This window comes from Neltuma alba, unplaced genomic scaffold (assembly GCF_004799145.2).
Source record: "Neltuma alba isolate B1F8T4 unplaced genomic scaffold, ASM479914v2 tig00006538_pilon, whole genome shotgun sequence".
In the NCBI taxonomy this organism is placed as follows: domain Eukaryota; kingdom Viridiplantae; phylum Streptophyta; class Magnoliopsida; order Fabales; family Fabaceae; genus Neltuma; species Neltuma alba.
The window spans coordinates 54,736-73,556 of record NW_021634492.1 but is presented as its reverse complement, the minus strand read 5'-3'; positions in this window follow the sequence as shown (position 1 = coordinate 73,556).

Genomic DNA, 18,821 nt, shown 5'->3' with positions numbered 1-18,821 from the left:
AGGGCAAATTGAAATTAACTTCAAAACCAAAAAGAGAGTGTTGCCCCTCAAACTATTATTTTGAAATTTGAAGTCTTTTCTCTCTCTCTCTCTCTCTCAACTCCCGATACTTGAAGCCCCTCTCACTCACTCTCTAAAAAATCCAGTCCACCCATTGAAGGAGATCGTTCGCCTCGCCGTCACTACTATTGTGGTAAGGAGAGACTTTGCCATCGTCATTGCTTTGCTAAGGAGAGCCTTCGTCATCGCCCTGCTCTAGCAACCAGAGCCTCCATCGCTGCCCCTTCAAGTGTTGGACGAGAGCCTTTTGTATAGATATGAAGCTGGTTAAACTAGAAAAAGTTGCAGGAACTCGAACTCTACATGGCTTTATTGCTGAATATAGTTTGCTTTTGTTTTAATATACAGTTATTTTTGTGTATATATGAACCTTAATATGTATTTTTGGAATGGTTCATGAAGTGACTATGACAACACGTGAGTTGAAATCTATTTTGTATAGTGCTATGAATAGATAGAGAATTTCATGGTGGTACTTGGAGGTGAACTACCCTAGGTACTAAACTAAAACTAGCTAGCAACTATATAAATGTATGAACAAATTAATCGACTTGCAAATGGACGTATTTTTATTATTAATGTATGTATCCTTGTTGTAAAGTTCCTAATTCTACTTGTGAACAGTCACTCCCAGACTTGTGAATTGATGTGTTCAACTTTTTGAATGAAATAAATCTACTTGAAAAAGGACGTATTTCTATTGTTAACGAGTGTATCCGTGTTGCAAATTTCCTGATTTCACTTGTGAACCCTCACTTCCAGACTTGTGATAAACTTTTTCAATTAAACTAGCTCACTTGCAAATGGATATGTTATTCTTATTAATATACATATCCTATTTGCAAATTTTCTAATTTCAGTTGCAAATGATCCCTCCCAGACTTGTGAATAATCATGTTCAACTTCTTGAATTCAACTAGATCACTTATAAATGGACAAATTCTTGCTGTTAATATACTTGTCCTTCTTGCAAATTGCCTGGGGAGCACTAATCACAATATCTCTAGTGTGATAGTCATTTTCTATTGCTCATGAGTTCATTCATTATTTTGAGTTTTCATTGATGCACTTGTGTCAATCTATTGACGGTACTTATTGTTGTGCCATAGGAATAATACACTTCCCTAAAGTCTGAGTTGTGGTGGCTAGTTACTCACAAAAGAAATATGCAATCAGCCGCTATTGCGAAACTACTTCAACGGATAAAGACAACAAAAAACAAAGCAATGACATAGTAATTATTATATTTTTATTTCAAATGTAATTTAAGCTATTTTAGAATGTGTTAAAATTTATGTATAGAGAATTTGCACAATTTCCATTTTAGGGAATATACAATGGGTAGATTACATGTCAATTAATTACAATTTGTTGTCTTTCCCCACTAACTTGCAAGTATTTGATGTACTATTGATTGCAATAAGGATACGTGATTAACACTTTGATGTCATAGGTTTTTGCTATCATATTGGCAATTTAAATTAGAAAATTTGCAATAAAGATATATGGATTCACAAGAGAAACTCATCTATTTATAAATGGACTAATATAACTAAAAAAGTCATACATGATTATTCACAAGTCTGAGGAGCACTAATCACAAGTGGAATTAGGCAATTTGCAATACGAATATGCATATTAACGACAATAACCCGTCTATTTGCAAGTGATCTAGTTGAATTCTAGAAGTTGGACATGATAATTCATGTCTGGGAGGGACTATTTGCAACTGGAGTCAGGCAATTTGCAAGAAGAATAAGTATATTAACAGCAAGCATTTGTCCATTTATAAGTGAGCTAGTTGAATTCAAGAAGTTGAACATGATTATTCACAAGTCTGGGAGGGATCATTTGCAACTGAAATTAGGAAATTTGCAAATAGGATATGTATATTAATAAGAATAACACATCCATTTACAAGTGAGCTAGTTTAATTGAAAAAGTTTATCACAAGTCTGGCAGTAAGGGTTCACAAGTGAAATCAAGAAATTTGCAACACGGATACATTCGTTAACAATACAAATATGTCTTTTTGCAAGTATATTTATTTCATTCAAAAAGTTGAACACATCAATTCACAAGTCTAGGAGTGACTATTCAAAAGTAGAATTAGGAACTTTGCAACGAGGATACATATATTAACAATAAAAATACGTCCATTTGCAAGTCGATTAATTTGTTCATACATTTATATAGTTGCTAGCTAGTTTCAGTTTAGTACTTAGGGCAGTTTACCTCCAAGTACCATCATGAAATTCTCCATATATTCATAGCACTATACAAAATAGATTTCAACTTACGCATTGTCATAGCCACTTCACGAACCATTCCGAAAATACATATTGAGGTTCATAATACATAAAAATAACTGTATATTAAACAAAAACAAACTATATTCCACAATAAAGTCATGTAGAGTTCAAGTTCCTACAACTTTTTTTAGTTTAACTAACTTTCATATCTATATAAAAGGCTCTCGTCCAATACTTGCAAGGATGGCGATGGAGGCTCTGGTTGCTAGAGCAGGGCGACGACGAAGGCTCTCCTCAGTAGAGCAATGACGATAGCAAAGTCTCTCCTTACTACAACAATAGTGACGGTGAGGCGAACGATCTCCTTCAATGGATGAACTGGATTTTTTAGAGAGTGAGCGAGAGGGGCTTCAAATATCGGGAGTTGAGAGAGAGAGAAAAGACTTCAAATTTCAGAATAATAGTTTGAGAGGCAATGCTGTCTTTTTGGTTTTGAAGTTAATTTCAATTTGCCCCCATGGTCCTGCAGTGGCTTTTTAGATTGTTTTGGGGGCTCTTGGAAATTAATTGCCTTTAGCGGTCCTTGAATGAAATTTTCCCTATAAACTATTTATCCACATCAAATTATACACATACAAATCACCAAAATCATCAAATATACTGGATTCATTGTTCAATCAAGCCAGCACACGCTTTCATAATTAACAAGATCCACCATTGAATCATCAAGTATATAACACTAAAGAAAAACAAACCCAAAATACAAAATATATCGCTTTGGTTATTAAGAATTAAGAAATTTTCTTAAGAAAATAAGAAAAACCATTCAAATTGATTTAGATTGTTTTCCACTGGTTCTTATCGGTTTTTCACTAATTGTCTTTTTAGGCATTGGTTCTTCTAAGGGTGTTCAATACTTCACATATGCTTGGCTTCCAATAGAACAAACAATCCGATCTGATTCTAACAACACTTCATGTAAGGAAGTTAATGTTAGTGCAGAACTCACCAAAAAAGAGGTGAATTGGGTAATTATAAAAAAAATTAAACAAATTAAAACTTATAAAGAAGTAGTAAATACATCATTGGTGTTAAATAGAGATAAAAACAGTTTAAAAATAAAAAAAAGACTGGCACTCAACATATTTATACTAGTATGGTCCAAACTAGTTAACCTACATTCAATTATCAAAACATCTTTTGAGAATTTTCATCATGGTTCCAAACTTAATATGAGCCCTAACTATAAGAAAAAATGTCTTTTACACCAGTTAAAATGGCCCTTTGACACTGATAATACGTTCAATGGAGAAACAACCGATGTTAAAAGTCTCCATTTTTTACATCAATGGGGTAGCCGGTGTAAGAAACAATGCTTTTAACACTGGTTATAATACCAACCGATGTAACTATTAAAAATTTAAATGAAAAAGAGATTAAGGTGTAAAAATACCTATAAACTTATACTAAGGGTGTTTGGCTATTGCCAAAAGTACTTTTAGAAAATATTTTTTTGTAAATCGAGATAAACTCCTTCACATATTTACGTTGTATACCGTAAAATTATTTTTAAAACTATGGTTTGGTTTCTCTCCAAACACTCCCTAAATATACATCTGGCACTATAAACAAACCTTGGGTGTAAACATACATATGAAGATTTCAAAAAGTTACAAAAATGCTATGACCATTAACTATTATAACATTGACCGTTTGTTTAATCAAAGATGTTGATGTGAACGTTGATGTGACTTAGAGGGTCTAATGAAAAAGAATGACGGTGCAAATATACCTATAAACTTTTTTCAAATGTGCGTCTAATACCATAACAAACCTTGGGTGTAAAAATATCATGATCATTCCAAAAGAACCCAAAAATACTATAGTCATTTAATTTGTCAAAAAGGTTCAAATTTTTTCAACTTGAGGCAAAAAAAAATGATTCCAAAATTATTCCAAATGAGATAGAATGAGGTACAAAAATAAGGCATGACACAATAGAAATTAGTGATCAAAAAATTCGATCACTAATTTCTATCACAAAATGTTTTGTGATGGGAGTTAGTGACGGAATATTTCCATCGCTAATCATTTAAAGCAGAATTAGCAACGGACTTGTGACAAAATTTAGTGATGGAATAATTTGTTGTTGATTTAATGACGGAATGAAATCCTATCACAATTAGCGACAAAAATTCTACGTCACTAAATTCTGTAATTTTAGTGACAGAATTTGTGAGGGATTAGTGACAGAATAAAATTTTGTCGCTATTCCATCACTGATCCCCTGTTTTTTTGTAGTGTTTATTCAAATTATATAGATGTTCTTGAACTTTTCGGGATCCGTTCTTGATAACATTCCACATGATATTTTGAGTTTCCTTGTGATCTTATGAGGCCAACACAAGGTTATAAACTAACCACATAATAGAATTGCGGTAGACAATTTTTGGATTTTCACTAGTTGCCACACCGTCCTCTATGTTGACAATCAATAACTTTGCATTTTTTGACCATCTCTTCAAGAAGTCTTTGTTTGATACTCTTATCACACAATTAATGTTATAAACTCTCAATGCATGTGAACAAAGAATACCCATAGATTCAAATTTTGTATAATTACAAGTAACATCCTCATTAGATGAATCAAATTAGATAAGCCACCTTTTTTACTCTTTTCCTTCCTTCTACAACTCATAATAAAAAAATGTTCCCATTCCTTTTAATTTCTTTAAACAAAATCCCTACTCCATCCAAATATTCTTTCTCAAACAATTTGAAAAAAATTTTTAGTATAAATTTTCAATGCATAGGATAAAGTCTTGTTACCATTGATAGTACATAAAGGAATGCCTTTATTGTTGTGAAAATCTTCTTCACCCTCAGTGCTTCTCCATTTTCCTACCATCTTCTTAAAAGCTAAAAAGAATTCTGTAAGAGAAGTTTTTTTTGTAGATATATCACCCAAAACACTATTAGTGCTCTCACTTCTTTGAGAAGATTTTATATTTGTAGAAAACATATATTTGCCAAATGCAGTTGACCATTTATGCTTAATTGTGTACATTCTATTCAACCAATTATGGTCACTATGGCTAAATCTCTTAATCATTTCATCCCATGTGAGTTCAAATTCCTCTTCTAAGTCACACTGTTTCATGCGCTTTTGAAATAATGATTGAACTCCTTGTTAGAATTCGAACGACCTATATGACATGGGGTATTTTTAGATAAATGGTCAATTGCTTTGGCCATAGCAGCATCTCGATCAATAACAATAGTTTGTGGTGGTCAATTTCCCATAGACATTAAAAATTGCTTAAACAACCATTCAAAAAATTCTATTGATTCGTTCATCAAAAAAGCTCAACCAAACATTACATTTTGCCAATGATGATTTATCCTAACAAATGACCCACAAATTAAATCATATTTATTTGTACGATAAGTTGTGTCAAAAACCACGACATCTCCAAAACAATCATAATCAATTGCTGATCTCCCATCCCTCTAAAAAACACTTGTTAAATGTAATTCATGATCAAATTGAACACTATAATAAAACATTAGATCTTTAGCTTGATAACTTTGTAAGAGGTCAACTAAACTTTTTTCATACCCAGCTTCTATCACTTTCAACTTTTGTTTATTGACAAAATTATGGCAATCTTTTTTTAAAAATCTAATATTATCAAAACCATGTGTTTTTTTCACCCAAATACCTCCATATATCCTTAACTCTAATTCCAGTAGTTATCATAGAACTAATAAGTTCACCTTTAGCTGTAGGAATATTCCTAGCAGAACGCATCAAATACCTATGCTCTTGTTTTACAAATTCATGATTATGCTCAATAATTAATTTAGTGATCTTCCATAGACCATCCAATTGAACAGTAAACTGAACCATTGCTTGACAATTTGTCCTGACATTCATTCTAGTAAATAAACTACTACCATATTCTTCTAAGTATTTAGATTCTTGTTTTGAACACACATAATCCTTTGTATGAGTCTTGTTAGTTCTTGCAGCAAAGGTTTGTTTTGATTTTCTCAAAGAAAAAACCCAACTGATATCACTACTACAGAATTACAAATACTTGATGTTTACAACAAAAACTGTCAAATAAGGTGAGGCAGAATTTGCCAAAAGAAAAATTGACGATTATAAAGGGATCTGTCAATTTTTCTTTGAGAATACTTTATGATTCTAAAAGGAAATGTCAAGTATTCTTGACAAATATTGGACGGTTCCTTTGAAAACCGTGAAGTTTAGTAATACTTAACAATTTTTCATTATAACTGTCAATTATTTGTCAAGCATACCTGACAGTTATACTAGAAAACTGTCCAGTATTGTGTTTTAAAACCCCTAAATCTGTTCATTTTGCTCAACCTTGTTTAAAAATTTTAGGCATCCTTCTAGTTCACAAGCTCTGCCCAAACCTCCTAGCCCTCTAATCCGCCATCCCCACATCATGTTTGGTCTTTCCCTTTTTGTTTTTGTGGTTCTTCCTCCATCATCATTTTCGTGTCATCATGCTGTGTGGTTGTCCTCCATCATCGTCATCATCGCAGCGTGTTCTTCAGATTTTATAGCTTCAGGTTGGTCGTGTTCTACTTTAAAATCCCTAATCTGATTTTGTGGTTCCTTCTAAATGATTTTAGTTGAAACTAGATGATAGGATCAGCAATTATTTTTGCTCTATTATCATTTCTCTGTTCAGCAGAGGAGAATTGTTTTTTTTTACATACTTTGATCAGTTTTAGTTCCATGCTCTTTTCAATTTCTATTTTTGTCATAAATTCTTTGCTTTTGTAATTGAAATTGAATTGAGGGCCCTATGTTTTAGGTTTTTCTAAATTATTGAATGTTAATTAATTCAAATGTTGTTCTTGAAATTGCCTTACTGTTGGTTTGTTGCTTAATACTTTATTTGAAGTCAAATGGAGGGCATAAAGCCTAGGAAATACTGCTGGTTTATTGCTTAATACTTTATAAGCCGTAATGCTGCCAAATTTTTTTTCAAATAGAATAGTACATTACTAGTAGTAGAATATTTTTCAAATTGAAGTCAAAGTAAATTTTTGTTGAATTATTAGTTGTTAACAACTAGAATTACTAGTTGTCAACAAGTAGAATTAAAGAAGGATAAATGTGATCAATAGTGCCTCATATATTAACTTTCTATTTTTGTTTAATTCTCACGATATCTTTGAGTCGCTAATCACATTTTCCTCTAAATAATTCATCTTAGTTGGAGACCATAGACAAGGAATGGATGTTCGCCAATCGTCTATCAAAGGAATATTGGGATGGGTTAGAAGATTCTATTAAGTTTGGGGTTGAGCACGCTAATGATCGTAGTAGGACTATTTGCCCTTGTCTTAAGTGTTGCCTTCTAAAGTGGGTTTCGCCATCCATTTGTGAGAGCCACTTAGTGATCAATGAAATCGATCAAAATTATAAGTCTGGACAAAGCTCAAAAACATAAGAGATATGAGTAATAGTAGTTGAGGGCATAGTGAAAGCTGTGGATCATCTAATTTTGATACAAGTACATATGAAGCTGACCGTCTTGAGGATATGGCCAATGCGATTAAACGAGAACTTTAGGATTGTCCAAAAATGTTTGATGGATTAAAGTGTGATGCTGAGACAGTTCTATAAGAAGGTTGTACTGACTTCACAAAATTGTCTGCAATTTTAAAGCTGTATAATTTGAAGATAAGAAATGGGTGGGGCAACACAAGCTTCACAGAACTAGTTTTGCTTGTTAAACAAATGCTACCGAAAGAAAACAAGCTTTTAAGCAAAACATATGACACAAAATGTAACATACTTAAAAAAATTTTTGAAAAAAATATTATTAAATTAAATAATATTTTATTATTTAAAACAAAACACCCAGCTTTCCACCGAATTTGGTGGAAAGACTGGGCATCTAATGAAGAACAAAGAAAAAAATAGGGGAAGTTGAAAAAATGGAGAGATAATTAATGAAAAAGAAGGGAAAAAAAAAAGAAGGAAGGAAGAAATAAGAGAGAAGCATTTATTTGAGGAAGGAAAAATGGGAGAAGGGTTAGTTGGAAGATGAAAGAGGGAGTTTAAAAGTGAGAGGGGGAGGCAGAAATTAGAACGAGAGGCGTAGGAAGAGAGAGCGAGAGAGAGGTAGAGAGAAATCAAAAGAGTGAGTAAAAGTACGTACTGTTGGAAGGACAGGATAGGATTTGAGGATCATTTAGGTACACAAAACTACTTTTTTTTGTCAAATTTTCTTTATAAATATTTTCTATATATTTATAGCTTTATATTATTAGTATCATTATGATGTTAGAGAAAATTTTAACCGTTTAGGTATGAAGTGAATATAGAATTTTGACAATTTATGATTGTAGAAATTTAAAGATACATTATTAAAGAATTTTAATAAGTTTATATTTGTTCAATACTTGTTTTGAGAATTTTAAATTAAGATTTTAGTTGAAAAATTTGTTATTTAAAGACATATAATATGTTTTTACCAAATAAATTTAAGTTAAATAGTTTATTTGAGTTATTTAATGTATTATTGAGATTTTAATTGATTTGAATGTTAAATAGGTTAAAGATATATTTTTGAAATAATTTTTGAAAGTTTGAATAATTGTAAACTGAGAATTTTATAAAAAGAAAAATTTATTTATACTTCAAGAGAGTTGTTTGGTTGAGGAAAAAAATTTAAATGAGACTATAATAAATAATTGAGATTTTAATATGAAATATTTAGATTTTGGGTAATAAAAATATATTTATTTAAGAGATTAAATTTAAATATTTTTATATAAAAATTTTCTTGTCAAAATACTGGTGTATCTATTATAAATAGCAAAATTTAGGAGAATTAATATATTTTTGTAATTTTAATTTGGAATGTAGCCTGAGAATTTTAGAGTAATTTTAAGAATAATTTTGAGATTTATATTAATAAATAATTATGTGTAATTTTACAGACTCTTGAGAATTTTGGAGTAATCTTTGTGTGAATATTTATAAGCTAAAGAGTACCAGATAACTTTAAAAATTCTTTCATGTACATGTGAATTGTGTATAATTATATTATGAATTTACTAATTTTTAAATCATGCTGAAATATAATATTATGATTTTTCAAATAAATGTTTTGATATGTTACTTAATTTTGTTAAGATTTCTTACTATTAATTATGATCAATATTTAAATATATTTATAGCTATGGAATTATCATGAGTTGCTGTTAAATGGTACAAAAATTTTATTGCTATGTTATTTTTAATAATATATTTGAAACGTACTTTTGATGTAACATTATTTGCATATGACATATGTATTGATGGATTAAAGATAGAAGGAGATTTGTATGGATATAAAATTACCACGTGGTATGCCATCACTCAGTGCACAGTGGATGGCACTTGTCAGGGCCCTTTCTTTCATGTTTTCCTTTGGCGGCGAATTTATTAGAGCTGTGGGACATGTGATGTAACATCCAAAAAATATCTATTAAATAATTATTAAATTAAATAAAATAATGATTTATTATTAAGTTATATAAAAAACAAGAGAACTTTCCATCGAGCAATTGACTAAGAGAAGAATTTTTGGGGGGTGTATTAAATGAAAAAAGAATGTTGGGGAGGAGTAGTAAATAGAGTTGAAAAAAATTGGAATGTAATAAATGAGAGGAGAATTTGGGGGAGGAGTAGTAGTAAACGATGAAGGAAAAAGAAAAGGGGAAGATACGAATGGAAGTGGAAAATGGGAGAGAGGCTGTGGAAAATTAAATGTGTGGGTATTATATATATCATCATTCCATTATTTCTTTCAAGCCAAAACAAGAGAGCGTGGGAGAGAAAAAGAGAGCGAGAGGAAGAAAGGAAAATCAAGAGATAGTGGAAGTACATGATGTCTGAAGGCTAAAAGAAGATTTGAGATTATTTAGATACACAAATATACTTCTTTTTATCAAATTTTTTCTATGAGTATTTCTTATATATTTAGAGTTTTATATTATTAGTATCATCATAATGTTTAGAGGAAATTTCACCATTTTAGTATAGAATAAATATAAAGTTTTGACAATATATGATCGTAGAAATTTAAAGATACATTGTTAAGGAATTTTAATCAGTTTATATTTACTCAATGACTATTTTGAGAATTTTAAATTGAGATTTTAGTTGAAAAATTTGTTATTTAGACATATAGTATGTTTTTTTACTAATTAAATTTAAGTTAAATAATTTTTTTGAGTTATTTAACATATTATTGAGGTTTTAATGGGTTTAAATATTAAATAAGTTAAAGATATATTTTTAAAATAATTTTTGTAGGCTTGAAAAATTGTAAATTGAGAATTTTGTGAAATTAGAAAAAGTTACATTTTGTTTATAATTTAAAGAAGTTGTTTGGTTTGAGAAAAAATTTTAAATGAGATTATAATAAATAATTGAGAATTTTTATATAAAATATTTAGATTTTTGGGTAATAAAAATATATTTACTTAATTTATTAATTTTAAATAGTTTTATATGAAAATTTTATTGTCAAGATAATATTATATCTATTATAAATAGCAAATTTTAGGAGGGCTAATATATTTATGTAATTTTAGTTTAGATGGTAGTCTTAAAATTTTAGAGTAGTTTTGGAGTAGTTCCAGGTTTATATTAATAAATATTTATATGCAATTTTGTAGACTCTTGAGAATTTTGGAGTAATCACTGTGTGAATATTTGTGAGCTAAAGAGTACCAGATAACTCTGAAAATTCTTTCTTGTACATGAGAATTGTGTATCATTATATTGTGGATTTATTAATTTTTATATCATATTAAAATATAATATAATATTATATTTTTTTAATAAATGTTTTGGTATGTTACCTGATTTTATTAAGATTTATTGCTAGTAATTATGATCAATATTTAAATATATTAATAGCTATGAAATTATCATAAGTTACTGTTAAATGGTACATGAATTTTATTGCTATCTTATTTTTAATAATATATTTGAGAACGTATTTATGATGTACCATTATTTGAATATGACATGCATTATTGGGCTAAAGATAGAAGGAGATTTGCATGGATCTAAATTATCGCATGGTATGCCATCACTCGGTACACAGTAGATGGCACTTGTCAAGGCCCCTTCTTCCATGTTTTCCTTTGGCCAGGAATTCATTGGAACTGTGGGACATGTGACACCTCCTTATGTTTATTTCCAAAGGAGGGGAGCTCTAGTCCGAGCTTGAGCTCTATATCTTTGGCCAGATATATCTCTAGTAACGGTGAACTTGGAATAATTTAATAAAATGGATTAGTTCCTATCAGACTATGTGTTAACCTATGGCTCCAGTCAGCAGTATAAGGATGGATGATGATATAACGAAGGCAGCATATTGCATTATTTTTGGATATATTAGAAAAATGATATTGGTATATTGTTGAATCAAAAATGAAATTAAGTTGAATGTATCAAATCCGTGATTTTCCTACACACACACACACACACATATATAAATGGAATTTTATTTATCATATATGGTTTGCTTGTATAGGTTAGAATTTCAGTAGTTACTGAGGCGTTTGATCTCATCCCCTGTATTAACAATTTTCAAGTGAAGGATCTAGTAGGAATCAAGGGAAGCCACTAATGGAGTGAGCCGTGAAGGCTTCTGTGCTCTTCAAGCATATGCTATGTTATATTTTTATTTGTCATGACTATAAGATTTCAATAGTTTATTTTGTTAAGTTATGTCAGAAATAGTTTGAAATCATGACTTGTTTGGAGTGTTAGTAATGTATAGACTTTTAAATAAAGTATTTTATTGGGTATATGGATATAATTACGTGAGGTGTTACATGTGACACCTCCTTATTTTATTGCAAAGAAGAGGAGCCATAGTCCGAACTTAAGCTCTATATCTTTGACAAGATATATCTCCAGTATCGGTAAGCTTGAAATAATTTAGTAAAATGGATTAATTCCTATCGGACTATATGTTAGCCTATGGCTCTAGTCAGTAGTATAAGGATGGATGGTGATATAAGGGAGGCTGCATATTGTATTATTTTTGGATATATTGGAAAAATGATGTTGGTATACTGTTGGGTCAAAAATGAAATTAAATTGAATGTATAAATATGTGATTTTCATATATAAATATATACACACACATATAAACAGATTTTTGTTTATCATACATGGTTTGTTTGTATAGGTTAGAATTTCAGTAGTTATTGAAACATTTGATCTCACCCCTTAAATTAGCATTTTTCAGGTAAAGGATCTAGTAGGAATCAAGGAGAGGCACCGATGGAGTGAGCCGTGAAGGCTTCTGAGCTTCTAAAGCACATGTTATATTATATTTTTATTTGCTACAACTATAAGATTTCAATAGTTTATTTTGTTAAGTCAAGTCAGAAATATTTTAAAATTATGACTTGTTTGGAAGTGTTAGAAATACGTGTGGACTTTTAAAAAGTATTTTATCGTGTATGTGGTTATAATTACGTGAGGTGTTACACAAAGCAAATGTTGCGCCCTGTCGGCCTCAGCTATGAGAAGATGCACGCTTGCCCCATCGATTGCATTTTGTTTAGGAAGGAATATAGGTCACTAACCGAGTGTCCTAAGTGTAATATGTTGCATTACCAAGAGAATGGGAAGAGCTCAAAGAAGGCATTATGGTATTTTCCCATTGTACCAAGATTGAGACGCTTATATAGTAATATAGAAGATACGAGAAATTTAAAGTGGCATGCGAATGAAAGGATTAAAGATGGCATGCTTTGACGTCCTGCTGATTCCTAGAATGGAAGAAGTTTGATATTGAGTATTCTGAATTCAGGAAAGCAGATAGAAATCTACGCCTTTTGTTAGCCATTGACAGGATGAACCCATATGAGAAGCAAAGCTGCACCCACAACACATAGCCAGTGATTTTTATTTTATATATAACCTTCCTCTATGGCTATGCATGAAGCACAAGTATTCTATGATGTCTCTGATAATCTTTGGGTCAAAGCAACTAGGAAATGATATAGATATATACCTAACTCCATTAATTGAAGACTTGAAACTATTGTGGGAGAGTGTGGTTAATGTATACGATGCGTATAAAGAAGAAACATTCAAGTTGAGAGCCATGTTGTTTGGCACAATTAACGACTTCCTCGCGTAAGGTAATCTCTTAGGGTATAGCATTAAAGGGCAACACGGTTGTCCCATTTGTGAAGAGGGCACAGATTACATAAGGTTGAAACACGGTATGAAAAATTCATATATGGGGCATTGTAGATGGTTGCATCATGATCATCTTTACCGGTAATCTAAAAAATATTTCAATAGGAATTCAAAAGAAAGTAAGGCACCTATACCATTGACTAGGGAGGACATATTTGAAAAGGTGAAAAATATAGATTATGAATTAGGCAAACCTTTTGCGAGGCATATTGGGACAAGTATGTGGAAGAAGAGGTCTATTTTATTTATGTTGCTCTATTGGATGAACCTGAATGTGAGGCATTTTCTTGATGTTATGCATACTGAGAAAAACATATGTGAAACTCTATTTGCCACATTACTCCATATTCCAGGGAAGATTAAAGATGGTATAAATATGAGGTTAGACATGGTTGAGATAGGGATAAAGGAGGAATTGGCACTAGAGAATAAGAAAACTCGTACATTTATTCATTTGGCAGCTCACACGCTATCTAAAAAAGAGAAAATTGGCTTTTGTGAGTTTCTTGCTTTAGTAAAAGTGCTAGAAGGCTACTCTTCTAACATTAGTAACCTTGTTTCAATGAAGGATTTGAAGCTAAAAGGTTTAAAATCTCATGATTGCCATGTTTTGATGGAAAACTTTATTTCTAGTGGCAATACGAGCTATTTTACCTCATAAGGTGTAAGTTACAATCATGAAGTTATGTTTCTTCTTTAAGTCTCTTTGTAGCAAAGTGATTAACCCCAATAAATTGCCAAGATTACAAACCTAAATCATAGTTACGTTATACGAACTTGAAATATATTTTGCTCTAGCCTTTTTTCACATCATGGTCCACCTAACTGTCTACTTACTTAAAGAGGTCCAACTATGTGGCTCAGCATATTTAAGATGGATGTACCCAGTTGAGCGTTATATGAAAATATTGAAAGGATATGTGAAAAATCAGAGTCGGCCAGAGGGTTGTATTGTAGAATAATATATTTGTGAAGAGGCTACTAAATCTTATACCCAATACTTAAAAAATGCATGCGATATTAGGGTTCTAGTGTCTCGTCATGAGGGAAGGATAGATAGAGAAGGGATTATGGGAAGGAAAGTTGTAACTATTTCAAACCAACAATGGGAGCAAGCGCACCTATATGTATTGCACAACTCCAAAGAGATTGTGGACAAGTATATTGATGAGTTTAAGAGTGATAATCCCAATAGACTTGAAAGTTGGTACGCCAAAGCACACAAACAATTTACAGCATGGTAGAAAGAGCACGTGCATGGCAATTACAATGTTGATCCTAATTCAATTTCTAAGAAATTAAAGTTGTTGGCAGATGGATCGAGCAAACATATGATTTCTTTCACAAGCTATCTCATCAATGGGTTCACTTTCTATACTAAAGAGTAGAATGATCAGAGTAAACAGCAAAATAGTAGCGTAACTCTTGTAGCTAATACCACGCATATAGCGAGTGCCAAAGATAAAATTCCTATTTATGCAAGTATGTCATACTTTGAGGTGATTGAGGATATGTGAGAGTTGGATTATATTGGATTCCGAGTCCAATATTCAGTTGCAAGTAGGTGGACAATAATAATGCATTGAGGATTGATGACTTAGGATTCATACAATTGAATTTGAATAAGGAAGGATGCAAAGAAGAGTCTTTCATTTTGGCTTTTAAGGCTAGACAACTAAAGGATATTCTATTGTTTTGTTGACCAATAAAATGAATAAGGAGATGGGGTATGAAGATAATGCAGTTGAAGATGATCCATTTCAAGGGACATCACTTGAATCTCTTTTAAATGAAGATGAATCCATGTACGTTATACACCATCACAATGACAGAATATGTATTTCAAAGAGGAGGAAAGTGCTTCATAAGAAGATCAAAACAATTCAAACCAAGAAGAATATACAAAAAGCTAAGAGTAGAAAAAGGAACAGATCTAGTTAAACATGTAAATTCTCTTTATTATTGTTTGAGTTAATTTTTATTTGTTTTAATTTTGTTTAAGTTAGTTTTGTCATTAATGAATTTATTTTCATTTAATGGGTTTTGATTCATTTTGTCTGATTTAATTTTATTACAGATGGCAGACGATAGTGGATCTAGTACTGACAATCCATTTCAGCCTATGGATGCCTCCAATTAGGAGAGACAGCTACAAGAAGAGGAAGCATGCATATAGAAGGGGCTTTGTATCACGCAAGAGGTGGTGAAAGCAAGGATGGAAGGAAAGAAATTTTATGTACAGTGGAATTAGAAAGGACAAGATGTACGGTCAAATAAGTTTATCAGCTATATTAGGACAGTGGCTCGAAGCACCGTGCCCATCACTGTGCAGCTCTGAAGGAAGGTTGATCGTTCAGTGTGGGATGCTATTTGGACAAATGTATCAGTAAGATAATATAATAATTCAAATTTCATTTTCTTACAAGCTGCCTCACACTACTATGTTATTTTATGTGTTTTGTAGTATGGATTTCATATAGATGAGAGAAAGAAGAAGTTTGTTTTGGGGAAGGCTAGGATGACATTACGCTCTTTTCTGATATTTTGTGATAAACAAGTACTTGAAAGATCCATCCATAGCCGATAATACCAAGGTTCCGAGCTTGATATGGGAATTGGTCAAACCAGAGGATTGGGTTGCTTTTGTGACATCACGTCACGATAGTAAATTTCAAGTAATATTTATGCATAATTCTAAATTTAACAGTCCTTTTTGTTTAATCGATGTACTATTTAACCAGAATCTACTTTGTTTTTATAGGAATTAAGCGCCCAAAATAAGGAAAAGATAAAGAATAATAAATATTCCTATCAAAAAGGGCACTTGGGTTATGCAGGTCTCGAGCAAGAGGTGACTAAGAAGGAGGGATCAGATGTCACTGTATCCCATAAGATGTTATGGGCATTGGTCAGGCAAAATAAAGATGGCCAAATTGATAATCCTCGCGTCAAGAAGATTATGGACAGGATGGTGAGTTTTATTCTAAATTAAATAAGGGCTAAGGTACAAAAATACCCATAAACTTATGCCAATTGTGCGTCTGGAACCATAAACAAGCCTTGGGTACAAAAATACACATGATGATTTTAAAAAGTTGCAAAAATGCCATGAACATTAATTATTGCAACGTTGACTGTTTGTGTCACATCCCAAATTTTGGGTCTAGAAGTGTTAAAATTATCCTGAAATAGGCAGATTACTAGACTTCTTTTGGCAAAGGTCCCAGAGGTTCTCTGGAGGGATAGAGGGATTTCTAGGGACTAAATAGCAAAATAAAAGTTTTATGGGATTGAAGGAAGAGAAAGTTAAAGACTCGGATGAAGTCTCAAAACCCAAGAATAAGAAGTTAAGATGAGTGTAGGTCAAAGATTATGCTGGAGGCCTCTATGAGGTGAGTTATAGGGTTAAGCCAAACCAAGGGCAAAATTATAATTTTGTAAAGTTTCGGGCTGGTAAGGGCAAAAATGAAAATTATGCTAGAAAATTCCAGAAAAATGGCATGTTAAGGCCTGTATATGAAGAAAAATGATAAAAATTCCCTTGGATTGACTTTAAATGAATTTTTAAGATTATGGCTCATTTTGAGATATAAAGCTAGATTTAATTATTTGAGCCATGAGGAGGGCTCAGAAATGTAAGTAAAAATGGGGATTTATGAGTTAAAAGACTATAGAAAATTATAAAATTAGTCTTATCCCTTGAAGGCTAGCAAAATGACTTTAAGAATATTTAAAAACCAGTTATGCCGAAAAAGGACATTTTAAAGAATGATTTTTAAAAGGGGCTGCAGGTTGAGTTATGGCTTGAGAAAATTCACATATTTTTTTTTAGAATTTGAGGAATTTTATGATATTTTTAGATGAATTTTTGGAGCTTTGGATTGAATGAAACATTCCAGTCAAATATTAAATAATTTTTGTCCCTTAAATAAGAGAGAAAACCAGAGAAAATATCTAAAAGCCATAATGAGGGTGCTGGGTCAGCGTGCTGAGTTGCCAAGTGCAATTATGACAACTCTGAGTCAGCATACTGAGTCATTAGGAGATATTTATAGATAGTCATTAGAATGCAGTACGGGTACATTTTAAACAGTCCTTTGTTTACTCGTTATAGTGAAATCACTATTGCGCGACTTAGTAAGGTTAAGTAGCCTGTCAGTAAAGTTAATTATTTTCTTCTATGCTCCTTTAAGATGGCGCCATGTGTGTACTTAATTAAGATGAGAAAATGGTGTTAGAACATGTCCCAGCAGTGCAGGGTAAGTTAGGATCTCAAAAAGTACCTAATATTGTGCAGCATGGCAAGATATGTGAAGGAATGCCTAGGGGCTGTATTTTGCACGAATTTCATATTAATTTCCTCCCTATTTTAATGCCAAAAATGATGAGGGGACATGGAAGAGACAAGTGTATGATTAGATGAAAGACAAATGTATGGTTAGATGGAAGAGATGCGTGTACGGTTGGATGTAAGACATATGTACGATTAGATACAAGACACATGTACATTTGGATTAAAGACATGTGACTTGATGATGTAAGCATGATATCATCAAGATGATGTAAGTATGATGTCATAGGACACATGTCATCACAAAATAAAAAGAGAAAATGGATAGTTCAGATCAAGCCACATATTTTTAAGATCAACGGCCGAGATTCGGTCTTATTTTCTATAAATACCCCCTTCCCTCCCCTATTTCGTGCAAGCCATGAAAATTATGGGGAAACTCTTGTAAAATAGATTCTAGAGAGAGAAAAAAGAAGGAGAGAGAAAGGCTAAGTGATCCTATGCAAGATCAAGCTCTAAAACAAGGTATTTTTTATGGTTTTTGATGTAGTTTTTGCTATCCTTGTTATTGTTGAGCTTGGTTATGGATTTTAATGGTTTTTGGGAGCTTGAAACTCTATGGGGACATGCTGCGTGAAATTCTTAAGAATAGGGGAAGACGAAATTGATGTTAGAATAATGTTTAAAGTCTTGAAAGGAACAAGAATCAAGTGGTTTTACGTTGAAATTGGTTGAATTTATTGATTATGTAACTTGAGTAATACTTCAACTAGAGCTGGTTCTTGGGGATAGGATGGATTTTGATGATTCCAATATGTTTAAAATGAAAAATTGTGTGGAGTAAACGTGAGAAAATAAGTTTGGAAGTATTAGAATTAAAAATAGAATTTTGACCCCTAAGACCCTATGTTCAGCCAGATCAAGTTGAATAGGAAGGACTTTGATT